This window comes from Sinocyclocheilus anshuiensis, unplaced genomic scaffold, assembly GCF_001515605.1.
Source record: "Sinocyclocheilus anshuiensis isolate Anshui unplaced genomic scaffold, SAMN03320099.WGS_v1.1 scaffold2171, whole genome shotgun sequence".
NCBI lineage: Eukaryota > Metazoa > Chordata > Actinopteri > Cypriniformes > Cyprinidae > Sinocyclocheilus > Sinocyclocheilus anshuiensis.
The window spans coordinates 233,479-240,064 of NW_015537929.1; the positions used below are offsets into that span (position 1 = coordinate 233,479).

Genomic DNA, 6,586 nt, shown 5'->3' on the forward strand with positions numbered 1-6,586 from the left:
AGAACGAGGCATCAGTTTACTGCATCCAGTGTAGACAACATCACTGATTATAATGGGTTCTATTCTACACCGGACGCGAGCGGCGCAGCGCAACAAAATACAATAGAATTCTATTGTATATTGTCGCACCGCGCGATGTGATGTGACCGATGTGATAAGCATGAGTTCTGGGCCGCGGCGTGGCCGGTATAAACACCAGCATTGACTGTGTGGCCGCGATCAGCTCCGGTGGCCGTAACACAAACTAAGTAATTACACCATTCAGAAGCATTAAATCTGCGTTATATGTTCTGTAAAAAAAAAAATCATAACGGCGGCATATTCGCCGATACCGATATATCGGCGACAGGCTCATATTGGCCGATAATATCGGTCGGGCTCTAGTACAGAGTACCCGGTCAACCCGGTTCTTGATGCGCTATCCAAAAGCTATCCTCTTCCAGTGTTGCCAAGTCCGCGGTTTTCCCGCGGAATTGGGCTGCCTTTAACACTGTTGCCGGGGGTTGAAAAACGACCCCAATAATGTGATATTTAGCCCCTGGAATGCGAATTTCACCAGGGGAACCCCGCCAAAACATGTGTATTTTATCCTCCCTCGAAACGCGATTGCGCTAGTTTTGAGTAGCGATTGGACGGGTTTTGTTGTGAAAACCTGGCAATCCTGTCCTCTTCATAAAAGCACTGAGACGTGGCAACCTCAAGAGGAGGAAATGCATCAAACTAACAAAACACCCCGATCAAGTTCAAGCAGGTAAGTTTCAATTACATTTTTAATATTCTTCTGTTATGAATATTATTCCATATGAATTTGAATGTCGGATTGAAATAAACATCGCCGTTAGCGTATACGTAGTTAATCGTTAGTATAAGCGGGGCTAACGCTAATATAATGAGCATTAGAAAGAAGTTTCTTTGTTAACTATTTAATGCTCCTATAATTTTTATTACTGTAAAAAACAGGAGGACATAATGGTATTTACTATTTTTACACACCAGAGGTTTTTAAATGAACTGTGTATCCAAAATATGTGCGTTAGAGAATGTACAAATGTATGGTTAACAGTGTTTATGTCATATCAGTCTGTCAGAAAAACAGTTCTGTTTTTTTTTGTTTTTTTTAGTCAGTTAGATGTAATTATTGGCTGAATATCTCTAGCAGGTTTTAAAAGCCCTTTAAAATTAATATTTATGGATTAAATAAAAGTACAGTCAAATTTTATCTCCTGTATAGAATTTACTGTACAATGACTTCATGTTATCTAACATGAGTTAGATCTAGTAACATCGCGACAGCCCTACTGGTATTGGTACCGAATACTGAAATTTTGGTACCGTGACAACACTAGCTACGTGCATTCTTTCTTATCATGTAGACAACAGGTTAAGTAAAAATATGAATATGCAATATAGTGCACATATTTAGCTAAATATATCCTCTTTATAGTTATTTTCAGCTGACTAATGAGCTTATGAACGCAAATTGTTATTCTGAGGTAAATGTATTGTTATGTGGCATTGTTTACAAGCGTTACATGTTTTCCACAGTTTGAAACACTGAATGAACGATTACATGAGCCATTTCAGTAAGTTGCACTGTAGGCTATCTTATAATATAGCTTTTGGTGTCCATTCATGTTTATTTTGTACTATAGTAGTAAAGAGAAAGATATGATGGGTTCACGTGCTGCTTGAACTGAGGTGCTAAAGCGATTGCTCATAACGCATTAAAGCATTTATTGTTTCAATTTCGTTATGAATTTGGCAAAATTTTAAAGATGATACTTTGTTTATTAAAAGGTAGCAGAGCACAAAGCTTCTTGTTTTTATTGGACGGCAAGTGCACTACAAATAATATGAAGTTTGCGCATTAACAACACTAAAGATCCTGATAACAAGCCATCTTAGTATCGATTTTAAACAAGAATTGTTAACGATATTGTTAATGTCCACACAGCTGACAGCTTTACCTGTTATAGTTTAAGTTGTGCATGAAATAGAAAAGTAAGAAAGTACTTTTAGAAAACGTAAGAAGTACGTGCAGAAAAGTAAGATTTTCTGCACGTCTCCGTTTATTACGTCAACATAACAAAAGATGTGATCTCAAAAAAATCTGGAAAAAAGGCATTACATGCATTTTTTTAAGTCATAAAATGTACATTTTAACCCAATCTCATGAATGTGCGTATCAATTCCATGAGTTTCTCTTTCTATTTGGCGCACTATTTATAAGCAGAAAATGATTTGGCGTGCATATGATATGCAAAAATGAGCTATAAATCATACATGACAAACAGCACAACCAAGAAAATACAGTATAATTATACACCTGGTTTATAATAGAAGACTTCAGATGCAAAAGCCTCTAAGTGCCGTCTGAAATTTTCATCTAAAATTAGCATTTTTTCAGGCTCCTATGTAGGTTTCAGTAATTTTACTTTAATGGAAATGTATAGGTCCTTTTCTATGCCATTAAAGTGAAATAACTGAACATAAATATAGGAGCCTGATAAAAAAAACTAATTTGCATCTGAAGTCTTCAATTTGATTTGTGGTCAAGTTAATGTTAAAGTAGTATAATTTGAATAAATAAATTATCTTGTTTAATTTAATATATAACATCTACACGAGTTTATCATCTACATGTTTAAAAAAATTATCATGCCTGACAAGATGGGGAGTGTTGTAGCACCTTCCACTGCGTGTTCCATTTCAGATTGCACAAAAAAGCATATTGGGTGCACACACACCACACATAGCTACATACATAGACATGCACTGTCTGTTATGTTTTTAGAGTTGCTAGTATTTGGGCTATATTACTAAAATGCTTCCTATTTGTTCACCTAAATTTCATGATGACCTTATACCTTTATGATTAAGTAAGTCTGATTAACACAATAAAGTAAAAGTAGAGCACAAAATGTTCATTTTTTTATTAGTGTTAGAACCCACCAAGTGCTAGGTTGTAACAGCAGCCCTTTTTGTATCAGACACTAATTTACACAATATAGGTATAAGTATTAGATTTATAAACCACTTAAATCTGATGAACATAAATATTAGAATATTATATCAATGTTTTAGTTATACAAAACAAAACACCACTCAGTTGCAGATGCTGAAACTAAATCCTTAAAATGTCATTATGTGACAGCATTGGACTGATGGTACATGATGTCATAGACTGCAAAAATAAAACACATAATACATTTCAAATCTAATAACCAGGTCTGTGAGCATCCATGCAATGTCTATGCAGCAAGGATTTACCTGTTTTAGCAAATTACATGCATATTGCTGACCACTACCACACATAATTCAACACTGCACTTTTGTTATCAAACAAAAAGGACAGTCCACTGCACTTATAACTTATAATTAACGTTCAAGAAATCAACTGAAGATGAACTGATGAATTACACAACTTGCCTGAAAAGGACAGGTTTTGCTGTCAAGAAATAACGATCGACAGAAACGCGCAGCACACGCAGTGATTTGGGTTTGATGTAAACATATTTGACATACTATTTACACTTAACGTAACTGACAAAATTCACCTGACGGAAGTTCAAGCATGCAAATACAAATGTAAATACAAGCATTATGACTGTGGCGCGGAACCTCTTAAAGTTGTGAAAAGAGCTTGTGCCACCCGCTAGTTTTAGTTACAGGTTAAGTCACAGGTGAATTTGCTAAAGAAAAAAAAATAGCAGCGCAGTCTGTTAAACAAAACTAACGCATTCTATTACGAAAGCGTTCGGTAAAGTCGTTAGGGGAACAAATCTACGCATTCAGCGACAACAGTTGCGTGGAATTAATGTAAACACGAAGACTTACCGGATAATTTGAGTGTGTCAGAGAAATAGGCGTTGTCGACCGTTCTCGTTCGCTTCCCTTTGAGCGTCTCCTGATGTTTGAGTTCGCGGTATTTTTGGCCAATATTCCGCGTGCCACGCTCGTTTCGCGCGTTCTGCTGTCAACCCAGAGACTCTCTCTCTCGCTCGCTCTCTCTCTCTCTCTCTCTCTCTCTCTCTCTCTCAGGTAGACGTGCAGTATAGCTTTATTGCTGCAGCTCAAACTGCTCTATGCTGCTCAGCCAGGTTTCACACTACTATAAACGCCTGTCTGGAGATTGAACAGTATCTGGGAATATGTGTCTCTAATATTTGTTTATCAAATTAATGTAAAGTTTTAACCTTCTCATTGACATTTAGGTGTGCGTTATGGCCAGTTATGAGAACACTCACGCCCTCAAAACAGCAAAATGGTCGAAAACAGTTGGGGAGTAAAAGATCAGAGTAAAAAAAAGCTCCCATTAAATGGGTCACCTATGTTATAAAGTACATTTTCTTATTCCTGTTATATTGGATGAAATATTACAAATTTAAAATTAGAATTAACAAATCACATAAAAAAAGCTATACATTTCCAGGAAGTGACCATTTTAATGGGAAACCAGCAGAACAGACATTATATAGGATTGTTGTATATGAAACTTCTATGATAGTACAAAACTTTCAAAATATAGTTGGGGATGCAAGTTTGAGACCTTGGACATGTCCCAAAATTAGCCCCCTGTCTCTCACCCCTACTGTCATGTAAAATAAAGGCAAAAAGCCTAAAAAAATAAGAATAACTTTTAAAGATTAAAATTTAAAGAACCTCAACCTTTCTACTAACTTTCCATCCTCTTCACTTTCTTGCCATTATGTAGGTAAATTAAGATATTTAACGAAGTTAAAGGGCCTGAATTTGACCAGATATTTAATTCCTGAAAGTCTTATGTATGCTTTTATAGAAAAGCTTCCTTTAATTTGACCCAAGAATAATCATAAAGTCACAGAGCTCCAAGGGTACTGCATAACAGGAATGTGCAAAAAGAGGCAGCTGCACTACAGTTTTTGATTTCACCAACGCCTCCTGCAATTACAGTTATTTTTGCATAAAGGCATGTACTATCTAAAATGAAGCTTTGTAACTACTGCATGGGTGTAATTGTGGCATCTGTTTCTGTTTCTGCTCTTTTGGTTTAGTATGACTGTAGCTCTTCTCACACAGTGTGCTAATCTTGGTCAATGTTCTTATACCATGAAAAACAGTAAACCCTCAGTCATACCTTCAGCCATGTGTTACTGTAAGGAAGAGGTAGGCCGAGTGGATTCCATATGCAGGTCTTTATTCAAAGATCTTAAGTCAGGCCACAGGCTTGAGTCAAAACACATGGAAAACAATCGAATGGCAGACAAATCCAAAACAGTAATCCAGAGACATGAGTCAGAAGAACAAAAGCATTGGTCATAACAATAAACATCAGCAATGGCATGGAAGAACGTTTAGTACGGCAGTGGAACTGGCAATACTTTGCAAAATGGCAGTGGAAACACATGGTTTAAATACATGACAAGACAGGAACTGATGTGGCAGGAACAGGAAGTAACAGTTCAATAACAGGACCCTCTGAAGGACGGCAGCCTGATCAGATGTTACAGTTACATGGTAAAATAATCACTATAGTCTTATTTTATCTTTATTTCATAAATTTGACGATACCACAACTTGCGATGATGTGCCAGAAGTGTTTAATACCAACTTTGTGATTAATATGTTTAGCACTTTTTAATATATTTGTGATATATCTGCTGTTATTACAATTATTGTAACTTTTGTGTCATTATCTTTAAAGTCGAATATGTAATTGTTATTCATTTTGTGTTTGTTTTATACATTATCTGCCTGATGATTATATTCAAATGTTTTTATATCGAAATCTGTAATATACTCCCAAACAAAACTGCCCTTATGGGTGCCACAGCCTCTGTTCAAAGGAGCATTATGTATTCTTGAAACGATCCGCAAAGGAAATTGTTGATGTTATTTTTTTTATTTATCCTTACATTAGAAAAGAGAGAACAGAGAAGGACAAAGGTCTGGATAAATGAGTTTTAAAGACTCAGAAGAATTATCTCATCCCGTTAAATCAAAATAAGTTAGCCCACAATTTTGTCATTTATTACAACACTGACATTTTTAGACATTTCTTTGTAAATTGTATGTTTAACGGAGTGTAGGGATTTCTAGTACATGAACGGACACTGCTATGCTCCTATCAGCCATCAGGAGTCAAATCGTTTAAAACTCATAAGTATTGAAAATTTATCCACTGTATGTGTTCTGCCGTATATATATATATATATATATATTCGATGTGTTTATTGAAACCATGATATTTTAATATTTGACTTATAACGACACTGCAAACTATTGCAGCTCACCTTTCAGACCCATTAACTCATCCCATTCCCACCTCCGACCTAGCCACTTCCTATGAACTCCGCACGCTCAACTCTATCAAGCACATGCTTCATCTCAAAGACGGCGTCCTCACATATGTCCCTGAGCCCCTCACTGCGCCAAAACTCGTAGTCCCTCAGGGCCAAAGGGGGATAATGCTGACGCACGCCCACTATTCACCATGCGCTGGACACCATGGCAACAAGGCCACCTACGAAATGCTCAAGCAAGTAGCATACTGGCCTGGCATGCAGCAAGACGTGGCGGAGTACGTAAAAGGATGCCTGGTGTGTTG

The 6,586-nt window shown here is 36.7% G+C and overlaps 2 protein-coding genes across 2 annotated transcripts in view; both read right to left on the reverse strand.

Annotated features, from left to right (window-relative positions):
- LOC107658068 (caM kinase-like vesicle-associated protein) overlaps window positions 1–3,951 on the reverse strand; it is a 29,230-nt gene extending 25,279 nt beyond the window's left edge. The window contains exon 1 of the mRNA XM_016446480.1: window positions 3,838–3,951. The gene's annotated coding sequence lies outside the window, so the exon portion shown is untranslated. The remainder of the gene's footprint in view (window positions 1–3,837) is intronic.
- Window positions 3,952–4,062: 111 nt separating this feature from the next.
- LOC107657855 (macrophage-stimulating protein receptor-like) overlaps window positions 4,063–6,586 on the reverse strand; it is a 40,773-nt gene continuing 38,249 nt past the window's right edge. Inside the window, exon 24 of the mRNA XM_016446137.1 lies at window positions 4,063–4,072. The gene's annotated coding sequence lies outside the window, so the exon portion shown is untranslated. The remainder of the gene's footprint in view (window positions 4,073–6,586) is intronic.